General features: G+C 42.2%; 1 long non-coding RNA gene across 1 annotated transcript; it reads left to right on the top strand.

Annotated features, from left to right (window-relative positions):
* The first annotated feature begins 477 nt into the window (after window positions 1-477).
* LOC123099836 (uncharacterized) lies at window positions 478-5890 on the top strand. The gene is made up of 3 exons (XR_006448249.1): window positions 478-983; window positions 1520-2551; window positions 5843-5890. It is a non-coding gene; the product is annotated as an uncharacterized lncRNA (long non-coding RNA).
* The last annotated feature ends 6112 nt before the right edge of the window (window positions 5891-12002 follow it).

The following is a 12002-nucleotide window of genomic DNA, read 5'->3' as shown; positions in this document are numbered from 1 at the left end:
TAGAAAAATGTCAGCAATAATTAATTTAGAGATACAAAGTTGAATAAAAACTGAATGACAGTACAGTGTTGGTCTTAGACTAGACCATACTAGAGACGCGGGCCTAGAACACTAACAAAAACACAACATTTATCTATACCTATACTAATTACAGACTCCCAAGAAATTACCACGTTAATCAGTAATTAAGAACCGTTCATCTGGTGGGACCAAGTTATTACGGTGTAGATCTAACCATAATATTCTTAACTACAATTCTGCTCAATTGTTAAAAAAACTTTCCAAGTACTTCAAATATTTAGTGGCTCTAAAAGCAGAGTCCACAAAAGCCACGATCATGACTCCCATCTTATAACTTATACTAAAATAAACCATCAGATCAACCCATGTAATTTTTACTTAATTATGTGCTTAATTAGGCCAAAGAAAAAACTCTTAAAGGCCCATGACCCTCTCTTATCGCTAACATCCCAACCCCCCATCTAAAAAAACTCTCGATCCCCAGTGTCCCACCCATCGCCTGCCATGGATCACGCCGCCACTCCCCGCCCAGATCATTGTCTCCACTCCCCGCCCCATCCGCCGCCACTGCCCATCGCATCCACCCTCTGTAGCATCCCACCACCTCCATCGCCACCTTAACCATATCTCTCCTTGATCCTCTCCCTTGGACCAGCACGCGGCGATGGCTACTTCCAGTCGTGTGGCGGTGATGCGGCTGGTCGAGGAACCGCGCAGGAGGCGGGCTCTGTCCCGTCCGTTGATCTATCTCCACCTCCTGCTCCTCCGCTCAGATCGAACGTCACATCCGCATTTACGATGACACATGACTCTCTCCTCTCCTGCGGCGATGCCTATATGTGACAACAATGGTGTCCTGTTGTGCCCCTCCACACTTTGGACCGCCGAGGCGCGGAAGTCTCCGGATAAGATCGCACTACGCGTAGCAAATTCGACCATGTTCTCAGTGGTTGCTCGGCAAGGTAATTTTTCTTCTCTAAAGTTCCATATTTTTCTTCTCTAAAGTTCTCTCATGGAACTTGGTTGGAATAAATTCACGGGTGTTCTAGGTGGAGTACTACTAGATTTCCATGTTCGTGGGCATAATCTCCACTACCGCGCGAACTTGGGTTTGCCGAGGAACTTGGTCAATAGTACAATCCTCTGGCTACACAATGGTGATTTAGATATTTTTTTCAATCATGGTGGTTTAGTTAGTTTGTTAATAGGTGCTTCAGTTAATACTAATAGTCGAGAGTGGTCGATTGGATTGAATTTGACAGAGGACAATGCAATTTTGTTTTTAATTGCAAGGGTTCTGCTTTAACCTAATGAACCTTACCATATTTTAATTTACCTAATACCCTATGCATTGCTTTCTATTTGCCAGTGTACTGCAGTTTAGTATGCAGGATTTGAGCTTTATTTGCCAATAAAATGTCTCTGCTGATTCCCACAAGAAGCAATTCATTCCCCGTCCAAGTATTGATCAATGATGCTTCATCCATTTATGCTGCAGAAACAAGGTCACATGTATGATTAGCATCTTTTGGCAAAGGCATGTTAATTCACGGAGGAAATACTACTGCACCTATGACTATGAGAGTAGAAGCCAAGTTGCTAACTCTTGAAAATATACGGTCCTTCTATTTTTTTTCCCGTGCCTTGGGAGCTTTGGACGGAGTATGGCGTCAATAATCAGTATATACCAGAACAATATTTTTGTGATATTGTATATACTAACTTTCTCGTAATGGAGTATATACCACATTTTTACCATGGACTCTATACCACATTTTAGAATTGGTTAGAACAGCTGATGTCATTTTTTATATTTTCCTTGTGGTATATGCTACCATCAGAAGTAGTATATAAGGTGCTAATTTCAAGTATATACTATTGTACTGTATTTTGTCTATATATATCTACAACCAAGTAGTATGTACAGTGCTCTTTGTGCACGACAGTATATAGCATATGCAATTAAATCAAAGGGGGTATATAACATACTTTTTAATGAAGTAAGTATACACTTTTTTTCAGATGCAGTGTATACAACATTTTTTGCAAGGCAATACATAGTATTCTTTTTGTGAATCGGCTTACTACTTTTTTTAGTCAGTATATAGACATAATATTTTAGTCGATATATACTACTATTCTTGAGTCGGTATATACGGCAACACACACATACCATGCCGCTGTTGTCGCTAGATGGTGGTGCTGCAACAAGGATCTGTGAGTGCATGCCATGCCCACTGCTCCTTATTACCGCCGTTGTCGATGAGAATGGTTGTGCTGTCGCATGGACTGATTAGTGCATGCCACGCCGACGCTGTTTCTTAACGTTGTCGTTGTCGACGAGATGGTGCCGTCGCATCCATTGATCAGTGGACCAACTCAGTAACGTCACATCCTCTATGTGACTAGCTGCGTCAATGGATTTGCACCTTGATCCAGATTGGTTTCATGCAAAGCCTGTCATGTTTGCCTATTGTGCAGGAATAGCAAGCACACGAGAAGGCCTGATCGAAGACACTCACAGTTTAAGGTAAAAACTCCTTCCATGCAAGCTGTCAAATAGTTTTCTTTATCTTGAAAACTGTAAATTTGTTTTAAAAAACGTGGTAACAAATTTGTCAAATTATTGCGTGGCAGAGACCCTCAACTAATAATATTGTGTATATGCTCCTTTCCTCAAGATGTAGCAAACTAGGTGTAACGCCTCGGATCCGATGCGCCAGGTGTCCTCCAGTTATTCGTCGTTGTTGCCATGTCATTTGCTTGCGTGTTCCACTTGACCATGTCATCATCTGCATTGCATCCTCATGTTTTTCAAAACTTGCATCCGTTCGGGTTCCTCCGGTTCTCTCCGTTGTCCGTTCTGAGCCCAACCACACTTGCACGCACCCGCGGCACATCCGAAATATTATTTTATGAGTGGCATAAAAATGTTCTCGGAATGGGGTGAAAGTTGGCGTGCGGTCTTATTATAGTGTAGGTAGGCCGCCTGCCAAATTTCATCGCATTCGGAGTCCGTTTGATAGCCCAACTGTCATCCGTAGCAGCACCGTTGCCGGTTTAATCATAGGACGTTTCGTTCTCCGGAAACATTTGCGGGGCTGCATTTCTTCCCTCTCTCCTCAGCCGAAACCCCTCCTCACAGCCCACTAGGCCTGCCTAACCCCCTCTCTCGATCGGATCCGTCGGATCGCGATCGGAGGCTCCGAAACCCCCCTCAAACTCCCCTAACCCTAGCAAATCTGCTAGGGTATAGCCTCCCCTAGTCCATTTTAGGACTAAACCAACCCTATGCCTATCCCACCTCCGCCACTTGGCGCCGCCGCAACCGCGCCCCGGACCAACCGGGCGCTGCCACATCAGCCCCCAGCGCCCCTGCAGCCAACGCCCGCTGCCATGTGGCCTCGCCACGTCTCCCCAACCGCCTCCCACCCCCGCCGGCCCTGTGAACCCATCTAGGGCCCGCCGAGCCCGCCGGGGCCCGGATCCCGCAGCCGCAGGGCGCCCGAGCCGCCCGAAGCCTCCCGCTCGATCCAGCTTGGGATCGGGGGAGCGCCGCCGTCCTCCCGCGCCTCGACCCCGCCGTCTGTACCTCGCTGCCGGAGTGCGCCTCTGTCGCCCCACCGTCCGCCGGATCCCAGGACGCCGCCCTCGCCGTCTCCTCCTTCCACCCCGTCTCACCTTCCCTCTCTCACTCGTGGCCATGGCTGCCGTTCTTCTCGCAGGAACCGCGTCGCCAGAGCTCCTCGCCGCCGGGAACCGCGTCCCCGACTACCGGCGCTCGCCGGATCTGGCGTCCCCGCCTCGGATCCGCCTACCCTCTGTTCCTTGTCGAGCCGCCGCCTCTGCCGGCGACCTCGCCGGAAGCCGCGTCCCTGCCGCCGCGCCCCGCGTTGACCGCTGCGTCCGCCCGCGTGGGCCCCACATCGGCCAGCCCAGCCACAGCGCTGCTTCGGCCCAGGCCCAGCCGCGGACAATAGCAAGGCCCAACCTCCTCTGCTTCTTGGGCCGAGCCCATGGTGAACAACCCCTTATCCTCTGTCTGTGCACACTTTAGCTATCCTGCGCCCATCCATATTTGCACTACGTCCCCAGAAAACCATATTTATGTGTGCATCTTTGACCTTCTGTAGATTCTTGCACATAGCTCCGTTTTGCATGCATAATATATCAAAATGTTCATCATGATGTGCTCTTCATTTTGTTACATTGTGCCATGCTTGTTTGAGGTCATGTTGATGCCCTAATCATCGTTGCAAGAGTGCTATATGCTGTTAACTGCTGTCTGTTTACAGAACTTGGTGATTTGTCTTTTTTATTGCATTTTGTGTGTGCATCCTATGCGCATGAGCTCTACATGTGTTTTGAACTACATCATTCCATCTTTACAGTGGTGGTTGTCTTGTATTTTTGTGATCTATTTGGTGACTAGCACAAGCATGCAAAGTTGCCTCCATGATGTTGCTGGTTTCTGTGACTCATTTCTGCTGTCTTGAGTCTGTTATATTTTGTTGCCATATAAACCTGCTGCCACCAAGAGTTATATGCATAATGTGGAGATGTTCACTAAGGATGTTTCGTTATATATATTATACTCTATCCATCCATTCCCTTGTTTGCATTTATAGCCTTCTGTAGCTTGTTGTTATCATGCTCCAAATTTGCTAAATAATGTTTCTGTCAGCCTGTTAACATGAAGTTCAGTTTTGCCATGTGTTTTGCTAGATATCCATGTATCCTATGACTATACTATTGCCATGCGTAGCTTCATATATATGCCTTCTTGCTGTTGGTTAGCTTCACATGCCATGTAATGCTCTGTGGTGAATGGTTCAAGCTCACCAACATGCCTACTTGTCGTTATTTCTGCCATGAACTGTTATTTTCACCAAGTCTGAATCTGCTTATGAAATTTGCTATGTTTACATTGGTGCCATTATATCTTATGTACCTTTTTGGATCGTGATCAGTAAGGGACTTTTGTTCTATGCAATTAGTAGATTCATGCCATGCCTTTGTTTGCTATGATATGTTCCTGTAGCATGTTGTTTGATAGCTCTAAACTTTGCAACCTGATGTTATTTCTGCCATGTCCTGGAATTGTGCTAAGTCTGTGAAACTGTTATTATTTGCAATCTTGCCATGTCCTTTTGAGCATATTATAGTGATTTCTGGAGATAGCTCAGTGTTCGTGTTTGGTCATGCTTTACCTATACATCATTTCTATGCCTTTTGTTAGGGTGTTGTAGCATGTTGTTTTGATGCTTGCAAGATGCCTAGTTGCTGTTATGGACAGATTGTTGCTATATCTTGTTTGGAGTGTATGTGTTGCACCGTGGCTCCGTTTTGAGTGTGCTCTATATGAAACTTTCTTAGTTTTGCATGTAGTTTCATATTATCATGTTGCATCCATGTTTTGAGAGGTTGACATGATGTTTGAATGCATTTTGCATCAATGCCATGTTTAACTTGTTTTGCTCATATCTTCTAGGTCGTAGCTCCGAATTAAAGGAACTTTATATGTAACTTGACTAGAATTTCGTGTAGATCATCTTGGTGCATCTTAACTTGCTGTTTAACAACTTGAACATAAGGCTTATTCAGATCTGGACCAATTTCGAAATTTGCATATGAGGACTTACCGGAATTGTTATATCTTGTTTCCGGCATCATTTAAACTTGCTTTGATGCGTTGCTTTTGTATGCATCATCTCTTGCCATGAGTAGCTTCATGTAGCCTTGTCATGCATCATACTTGGTTGAGCATCATGCCTTGTTCATGTGTGGTGTGTTTACCATGTTGTGTGCTTCTTCTCGATAGTTCTCGTGCCGTTGCGATCGTGAGGATTCGTTCGTCTTCGTGGCTTCCTCTTCTTCATGGAATCGTTCTTCTTCCTAGCGGGATTTCAGGCAAGATGACCGTCACCTTGGATCTCATTACTATCATTGCTATGCTAGTTGCTTCGTTCTATCACTATGCTACGCCACCTATCACTTGCTCTTCAAGCCTCCCAAAATGCCATGAACCCCTAACCTTTGTCACCCTTCCTAGCAAACCGTTGTTTGGCTATGTTACCGCTCTGCTCAGCCCCTCTTATAGCGTTGCTAGTTGCAGGTGAAGATGAAGATTGCTCCATGTTGGATTATGTTTATGTTGGGATATCACAATATCTCTTATTTAATTAATGCATCCATATACTTGGTAAAGGGTGGAAGGCTCGGCCTTATGCCTGGCGTTTTGTTCCACTCTTGCCGCCCTAGTTTCCGTCATACCAGTGTTATGCTCCTTGATTTTGCGTCCCTTACGCGATTGGGTGATTTATGGGACCCCCTTGACAGTTCGCTTTGAATAAAACTCTTCCAGCAAGGCCCAACCTTGGTTTTACATTTGCCTCACCTAGCCTTTTTCCCTTGGGAGTCATGCATCCCGAGGGTCATCTTTATTTTAACCCCCCCCGGGCCAGTGCTTCTCTAAGTGTTGGTCCGAACCGGGTAGCCTGCGGGGCCACCTCGGGGCAACTTGAGTGCTGGTTTTACTCGTAGCTTGACCTATCCGGTGTTGCCCTGAGAACGAGATATGTGCAGCTCCTATCGGGATGTCGGCGCACCGGGCGGCTTTGCTGGTCTTGTTTTAACATTGTCAAAATGTCTTGTAACCGGGATTCCGAGACTGATCGGGTCTTCCTGGGAGAAGGAATATCCTTCGTTGACCGTGGGAGCTTATAATGGGCTAAGTTGGGACACCCCTGCAGGGTATTACCTTTCGAAAGCCGTGCCCGCGGTTATGTGGCAGATGGGAATTTGTTAATATCCGGTTGTAGAGAACTTGACACTTGACCTTAATTAAAACGCATCAACCGCGTGTGCAGCCGTGATGGTCTCTTCTCGGCGGAGTCCGGGAAGTGAACATGGTTTTTGGGTTATGTTTGACGTAAGTAGGAGTTCAGGATCACTTCTTGATCATTGCTAGCTTCACGACTGTTCCGTTGTTTCTCTTCTCGCTCTTATTTGCGTAAGGTAGCCACCATACATTGCTTAGTCTCTGCGGCAACCTCACCACCTATCCTTTTCCTTACCCATTAAGCTTTGCTAGTCTTGATACCCATGGTAATGGGATTGCTGAGTCCTCGTGGCTCACAGATTACTACAACAACAGTTGCAGGTGCAGGTTTTGCGATGATCATGACGCGAGAGCGATGTTACTTGTTTTGGAGTTCTTCTTCTGCTTCTTCTTCGATCAGGGGATAGGTTCCAGGTCGGCAGCCTGGGCTAGCAAGGTGGATGTCGTTTGAGTTTCTGTTTGTGTTTCATCCGTAGTCGGATGTTGATCTTATGTATGATGAATTGGTGTATTCATGTGGCATTGTATGCCTCTGTTATGTATCCCCAACTATTATGTAATGTTGATGTAATGATATCCACCTTGCAAAAGCGTGTCAATATGCGGTTCTATCCTTGGTGGGACCTTCGAGTCTCTTTAGGATAGTATCGCATATTGGGCGTGACACTAGCGACCTATTATGATCTTTGTTGACAAAATCAGGTATAGCAGTATTGGGAGGGTCCCCTGTTCTTAAACTATGTGTTATACTTGCTTCAGTTTCTTTGCGGATCCGCTGAATGCTTTTCGCATATATTTTTCTATCAAAGTGTAGTTGGGAGTGCTGCATATTGAACGTACAGTTTTCTCAAGTTCTCGTAATTGACTCACTTAATTGCTATATATGTGGTCCACGACATGCTTCCCTTTTGTCAATTATTATCATGCTCACTGAACAGAATAAATAAAGGGTATTTGCAGAACTAGATAATAAGAATGAAAACAAGAGTATGCTAGGAAAAAGATACAACATCATTAGGTGGCAGTATTATCAGCAAGATTAAACACTATTGTTGATGGACATGACGCCCTGTACTTCTTCCTCCAGGACGGAAAGAGATCACTGCTTCTCCACCATGTCTTCCTCTCCGGGTTCAAAAACAACTGCAAGCAATCTTGCGCTATGTCTCTGCCTCCCGACACCTGCCACTCCATGGAAAGCTAACCCATGTCTCTTTCAAAACAAAATTGGGTCATGGATCCACTGTGCTAAAGTATCTTATTGCATCAAAGTTGTTTTCCTCATCCGTGTCAGGTTCATTTCCTCACAATATTTCGTTCAAACTTTTTCTTGCAGGTTTATACTTTAATCCACACTAACTTTGGATTTGGGTTCAATTTGTTTTGTATCGCGTGCTTGGATAATATTGTTCTCTCCAGGAATGCAATTCAGGCTCTTCTCACGTAGAACCTATGGATACCTTATGGAGATTGATTGGAGCATAATTTTCTCACGTATACAACCTATGAATACATAATGAACATCAGTCGGAGCATAACTATGCTCACCAGATGAGCTTATAAATTAAACATGATGTCTAAACAAGTGACAACATCATGAAGGAGCCTAATGTCAGTTGTCAACATCATCGCTGGTCAAGTTACTAATCAATTTTTGTATCGTTAAAACATGTCCAAGACCCTCTATGGGAGAGTTAACATGGCAATGGCCTGCCCCAGTCTCCAGTTACTACTGATGTTGTTGATTTGATTTGCTGGTCCACCACAATCTCCTGTTCAAGGAAGTTACTTGCCAAGCTGTCATGTTCTGACTGTTGTAGGTTAGACAATTGACTTCTCATGAATTGGTTGTAGCAGATAGTTAGACTGTGAAACACTTGACATTGAAGCTCTGTGTCAACTACTAAAACATTCGGGGTTTCTGTTATGAATCTGAATATCTATTTTTGTGGACAATTGGTTTGCAAATGCAAAGGCACATGAGAACTACTAATGCATTGAGTGTTGTTCCTACTGCACTTTCGATTTTCTGACAATTGTGTGTGAGAACTACTAACTTGTAGATTCAGTAGATGGCGTGTGAAATACATGGTGATATCAACTAGGAGTCATAGCATTGGTAGGGTAAGGGAAGTTGTACTCTGTTGATATTATCATCAACACAAAAGAACTCTTCATATACACTTTTTGTGACTACATGATTCCTGAATAAGAAAGATTCAAATGGTTCATATCTTTTGAAATAAGACCACCTGAACGTCAATGATGTTATTGTGGTGTCTTCAGGCGATCAATATAAATCACAGTGTACTTCTCAGCATAATATAATCCCTCCGTAAACTAATATAAGAGCGTTCAGAATACTAAAGTAGTGATCTACTAAATTTGTTGCTTTGGCCAAGGTAAGAGGTTTGTACTGATGGTCATCTCTTTTTGCGAGAATGATGTATTTTCATGCTGAGCGAAATACATTTTAATGAATGTGGTCATGTATTTAGGTAGGTAGCCGAGTTTCGTTGTTTCAGCAAAAACAATGATTTTGTTTTCGTATGTTCCAGTAATGTGTTCTTCGCAAAAAATGTTCCACTAATGTGGTAGAGGATCTAAAACTTCTATGCCAAGATGTGCAGAGTGTTTACCTTTGGTCATGTTAAGAGAAACATAGTTCTAGGAGAAAATTTTAACAATAATGTTTCTGATCAAGATGTGCCTTGCATTGCACAATGACTATTCGAAGGCATTACCTTGATGTCTGATTTTATATAGTTCTTTTTTTTAATGAATGTTGGATCAACTTGGCACATGCACCATAATTTTGTTCAAAAGGATAATCTAGCAGAAAAGTTAATGCAAGATGGTCATCTCACTACTGCAAATCTCTGTCTTATTCATCTTTTCCCCTACTGTATTGTCTATCTCTTTTTAACGCCCATTATTTGTACAAAATATATGAATTTAAATTATGTCTATAATATGTTTTTACCTATATTTTTTCCTCATAAATGATTAATTTATATAGTACCAGACTTCTAAACTTGAATGCTAAAAATATAATGTGTTGGAAGGTGCTTCTTTTGGATGCATGAGTAAAAATCTTCAGCATATGCAAAATATGTTGACTAAGTGTAAATTGGATTAGTGCCTCATGCTGATGGCATTGTCTCTAAACATTTTATAATGTTTCTTTTAGTGATATTCCAAATAAATATTTACCTATCTACTTGGTGAGTCGTTTCCATTGAAGCCTAATTAATTATCGCGTTTTTTATAACAAAACATATTTATAGTTGAAATCACATTGATTCACTTAGGCACTCACATGTATTTGTGTCTCTAATGATCCAAGTTACTTTCATGCCTTCTATAGCGTGTTCCCATACATTTCCATACATTTCAATTATTATTATGTGCAAGTGGGATCCTATAGGAAAGATTAATATCTAACCATAGATAATTCACTTATATTACATACACGTAAAATATGAAGCGAAATATAAAGTGAGAAAATGATAATTTTTTTATAAAGCTAGCCCGTGCAAATGCACGGGTTGACGACTAGTGACACATAATTAAGAAAGAAGCACACTGCTTTAATTTTTGGCACTCTTGTTTTTGTTTGCGCTCTTTTTTACCCCAAAAACACTATGACAATGAGTATCTCAAAAAGCTTCCCAAGGGCTAAAAACAATATAAGCATGAATTTTTCAGACATTTTCGGAACCTTTTTTGGATATAAACGAAGATTTTCCCGGGTTTTTGAAGGAACTTTTTGGCACACTAGAATGGAACTTTCTCCTGTTTTTTTAAATCACCCACTTCTACCAATGGAATAAGATAGATGAATTCTGAAACCTACCTAGACAAAGCAATACTAATCTATCTACAAATTGATCTCAAAATCAAACTGAAGACGTGATAGAATTGGACTCAGATTAATGGCGGATATTGATGTAGGTAAAACCCAGATTGATGGTGGATACAGTTTGGATGTACATGGACTCATATTGGTGGCGGGTATGTGCTGGATGATATTGGAACGACGGATATGTGGTGCCACGACGAGCGTGAAAATAAATCAGAACTCAAAGGGACTAGACAACTAAGACCAACAATTTTTCACAATGATATAACCACAAATTTAGCAAAGCAAATCACTAAAAGAAAATGACAAAATTTTCACACTGTCTTCGATGTGTGGATCTAGCCTATTTTTTTGTGGCTTATCATGGACTAATGGTATGAAAAAAAATGCAATCGAGACTACGGGAAACTAATAAAATCTCACCGAGCAATCTGAAAAATTGATACAACTTGATAGTGGAGAATGTGTCTGAATCTTTCGATGAGTGGTAACAATCATTTTTGTGGGGTAGACTTTGATGATCCGACTATGAATCTACGATGACGTCGCGCCTCAGCAATCCATAAACCAACTTCAAGAGATTATTGACCACACCTGACCATGACCAACCTGACCACGAAGGTCTAATCTTCAACCAAACAAAAAATAAGTAACAACCAAGATTTGCAATCTAGATGTTGCGAATTAAGATGAAAGTTTATTGCTGAAAATGGGGTTTTGAGAAGCGGCTATACTAAAAAGATTTGCTAATTCACATCTAGATGATTTTCAACTATGTCACATTTAAGTTGTCCACCATAGGATTAAAAGTTGTAACATTTGTGCAAATTTATTTTTCTGTTAGTTATCATTGTGTCTCGCGCGGTGCGGTATCACTTTTTTTGCATCGCACGAGAGTTGTTTCGTGCATGGCCACTAGTATTTTTGTTGTATTGGGTTGTAGCTTTTTCAAAAAAATTCTTTGTGGGCTATAGTATTCATTTTTACTTTTTATTCTATTATCGATGGTATACGCATACAACGAAATGTTGTTTTTCCGTTTTGCATTGTAATGTTGGAAATATTCCCTAGAGGCAATAATAAATGCATTATTATATTTCCATGTTCATAATTAAGTTTATATTTCTAAGCTACAATTGTATTGGTTGTTGACTACGAGATTCAGAGGAAAACCCAACTACATATGTGGAAATATAAACACCAAGTGATCCCTAGTCATGCCTCTAGGACTAGCTCATGTATTGATGATGATCTTGTTTTCCTGATCATGAGCATTGT

Source organism: Triticum aestivum, chromosome 4D, assembly GCF_018294505.1.
Source record: "Triticum aestivum cultivar Chinese Spring chromosome 4D, IWGSC CS RefSeq v2.1, whole genome shotgun sequence".
In the NCBI taxonomy this organism is placed as follows: domain Eukaryota; kingdom Viridiplantae; phylum Streptophyta; class Magnoliopsida; order Poales; family Poaceae; genus Triticum; species Triticum aestivum.
Note: the sequence above shows the minus strand (reverse complement) of the source record. Positions and strands in the feature narration are given on the sequence as shown.